At 49.5% G+C, this 3,404-nt stretch overlaps 1 non-coding gene across 1 annotated transcript; it reads left to right on the top strand.

Annotated features, from left to right (window-relative positions):
- Window positions 1–3,159: 3,159 nt before the first annotated feature.
- Window positions 3,160–3,230, top strand: TRNAG-CCC (transfer RNA glycine (anticodon CCC)). Its single transcript has one exon. It is a non-coding gene; the product is annotated as a tRNA-Gly (tRNA).
- The last annotated feature ends 174 nt before the right edge of the window (window positions 3,231–3,404 follow it).

Here is a 3,404-nt window from a genome sequence, read left to right as displayed (position 1 = left end):
GGCGAGCGATGAATACGCACCCCGCGCAGGCGGAAGGCAGGAGGCCGGGCCTCGCCTCGCCCGCACACCGGGCCCGCCCCGCAGCCTCCCCGGGTGGGAGGGACGACAGGAGCCTGTTGCGCGCGGGGTCAGCTGCCCCTGCCCCTGGCCTGGCCCGGCCCGCTCTGGCTCCAAAGGCCGGCCTGCTTCTGACTGCAGCCAGGGCCGGTGCCAAACTATTTTGCGCCCTAGGCAATGTCAGCTACTTTCACACACACACACACACACACAAACGCCAAGTTTAATTTTTAAGAACAGATGTTTCCTGGAAAAAATAAGCACAAAACTTGAAACTGCTAAATTTATTTTAAAGTGCAAGAAATACGTCATGCCAATTATAGCAAACAAATTGGAAAGGAATGTCTATGGGTCAAAAATGCATTATTTAATAGGAATGTCACCTCCAAATCGTCCCCCCCAACTCACGCACGCACGTGCACACACTCTCAGCATCACTCACTCCAAACAAACACACGCATGAACACATGCATTCACTCAAAGACCCCATGCACCCCATTCACCCATACATTCTCTCTCTCTGTGTGTCTCTCTTCCAGGCGTGTTCCGGAAGTCCGAACGTGGAGCCGCCCCACCCCCACCCCAGCGTCCCTGGCTTTGCTTCGGCTGGGCGGGCGTGGGGCGCCATCTCGCCCGCCCAGGCCCAGCTGAATCCTCGGGCTGGCCCGGCTCAAAGCCAACAACGCACGTGGGTGCTGCGCTGTGCCCGGCACCCCTTTTAGCTTGGCCTTCTAGGCGGCCGCCTGAGTGGCCTCTATGGTAACACCGGCCCTGCTGGTTGGCCACTGTGTGAACAGACTGCAGGACTAGGTGGACTCTGGCCTGATCCAGCCGGGTTCTTGTTATGTACACACTTGCCTTTTGGAGCCAACTTGTGAAGGCACTGTGCCCTGAAAGGCAAGTAAAAATTCTCTTTAATATTAATGAGAGCAGCAACAACCTCCAGATGTGTTGGAGTGCAACTTCCATCATCCCCAGTCAGCATAGCTTACTGCAAGCCAGACATCCCCAGTTCACAAGCAGGTTAGGAAGGTAAACAGCCCCCACCCACCCGGTTCATACCCCATAAAACTGGTATCTGGAGGTGGATTGCTTCTGAACATGGAGGCTCCATTTAACTCCAATTAAAGCTACAGAATTGCCTGGCTGGCTCACCCAAGCCCAGGATTCTTTTTCCAGTCATGGCCAGCCAGGAGCCCTCCCCAGCTTTGGGACAGAGGCTCCATTTGGGTACCAGGATTAATAGCTGTCAATAGAAGGATTTTTCATGAAACGCAATGGGTTGGTGCCAGAGCTAGTGATGCTTAGAACAGATCCATTGGAATCAATGGGACGTAGGTTAATCATGATTGCCTTGCTCTACTGACTTCTATGGGTCTGCTCAAAGCATGACTAAATCTGAATCCAACCCAGCAGGTCTGTACACATATTTGCTTGCTGTCTTATGCCAAAGTGGTAAGATTTTCTTTGGTGAATGGATCACACGAAATCAACCTTCCCCAACTTGGTGCCCTCTAGATATATTGGTTATATCTCCCATCATCCCCAGCCAGCATGGCCCCTGCTGTTGGGGGGATGATGAGAGTTGTAGTCCAACATCTGGGAGGCACCAGGCTAGGGAGGATGTTTGAGAGACCCTGGCTGAGTTCGGAGGATGCACTAATCAATGGTTGATTCCCATTCTGTTCCTATTAAACCCTCCAGTTGATTAGTGTGTGGTCCAAACTCAGCAGCCACTGTTTGCAAGTCCTTGTGAAAGGGCCAGCTGCTTTAGAAGAAAACACCAGTGCACAAAAGATTGCTGCAGGAGGTTGCAGTGCTGAAAGAGGTTGCAAGGCCTTCAGGGTTCAGTGATCTAGTGTGGTGAGAAGGATGGAACAGGGTTAGGGAGACCCAGACTCAACCCACCCACCCCTTACACTCCCTTTCTCATACCAACCTACTTCACAGGGTTGTTGTGCTGGTAAAATACCAGGAGAAACTAGAAGAAAAATAGGCTAAAATGTAATGAGTAATTATAAAGTATGCACAAGAGTGGAGCCTTGCTCACTTGGGAGCCAGGCCCACTGGCATGAATGGCATTTACTCCAAAGTGAAGGTGCTTGGGAGGAAGGTGGGCAGCCTCAGAGTGCCACGGGAAGCGCCTCCTACTGAGCTCAGTGAAATCTAAGAGTGAGCACAGCGGGACTTGGTCCCAGGTAAATTGCCATGGGACTTACTTCTGAGCAGACACACCTGAGATTTCAGCCTTAGGTAGAATCCAACATAAATCACATTACGCCAGTCCTTTTACAACTTCATTGGCTGCCAGTCCAGGTCCGGGCCCAATTCAAAGTGCTGGTATTGACATTTAAAGCCACAAACGGTTTGGGGCTAGGTTATTTGAAGGAACGCCTCCTCCCATATGTACCTGCCCGGACCCTAAGGTCATCCTCAGAGGTCCTTCTCCGTGAGCCCCTGCCAAAGGAAGTGAGCAGGGCTACTAGGAGCAGGGCTTTCTCCACTGTGGCACCCCGACTGTGGAATGAGCTCCCCAGAGAGGTCCGCCTGGCGCCTGCACTGTACTGCTTTCATCGCCAGCTGAAGGCCTTTTTATTCACTCAGTATTTTAACACTTAATTTTAACTTAAATTTAAATTTTACTGTTTTAACTCTGTATTTTAATGTTATATCAATTTTGTGGCATGGTTTTATCCTGGTTGTGCTTTTTATACTGTATTTTTTGTATTTGTGCTTTTAACCTGTTGGTTGTTTTATGATGGTTTTAATTTTTGTGAACCGGCCAGAGAGCTTCGGCTATTGGGCGGTATAAAAATGTAAAAAATAAATAAATAAATAAATAAATATCCTACTTAAGCTAGACCCATTAAAATGAATGGGATTTGTGCTAGTCATGGCATGGCTGACTTAAGTTCCATTCACTTCAATGGGTCTACATAATGGGTCTCCCAACGTAAGGAGTTATGTGGGATTTTGTGTCCTATTTGGGCACCGATTTGTCTCTTGGGAAGAGCAGCACAGGCGTGGGCGTGTGTGAAACTGGGGGCTTCGGGCCGCCGTGCTCATCTTCCTAAGGCCTCTTTTTCAGCTACATTTTCATCCGCGCCGCTGGTGTAGTGGTATCATGCAAGATTCCCATTCTTGCGACCCGGGTTCGATTCCCGGGCGGCGCAGTGTTTTCCCACCCCCTTGCTTTCTAGCCCCCACCAAAATCTATGCTACTGATCATAGCACCGAACTATCCAGCCGGATAAAAACTTTTTTAAAATTATTTATTAAATGTTAAAATGAGAGAAAAACTTAAAAAGAAGGAAGAGAGGCGCAGGTTTGCCCGCGATTTAAAGCAA

Source organism: Elgaria multicarinata, chromosome 12 (assembly GCF_023053635.1).
Source record: "Elgaria multicarinata webbii isolate HBS135686 ecotype San Diego chromosome 12, rElgMul1.1.pri, whole genome shotgun sequence".
NCBI lineage: Eukaryota > Metazoa > Chordata > Lepidosauria > Squamata > Anguidae > Elgaria > Elgaria multicarinata.
Note: the sequence above shows the minus strand (reverse complement) of the source record. Positions and strands in the feature narration are given on the sequence as shown.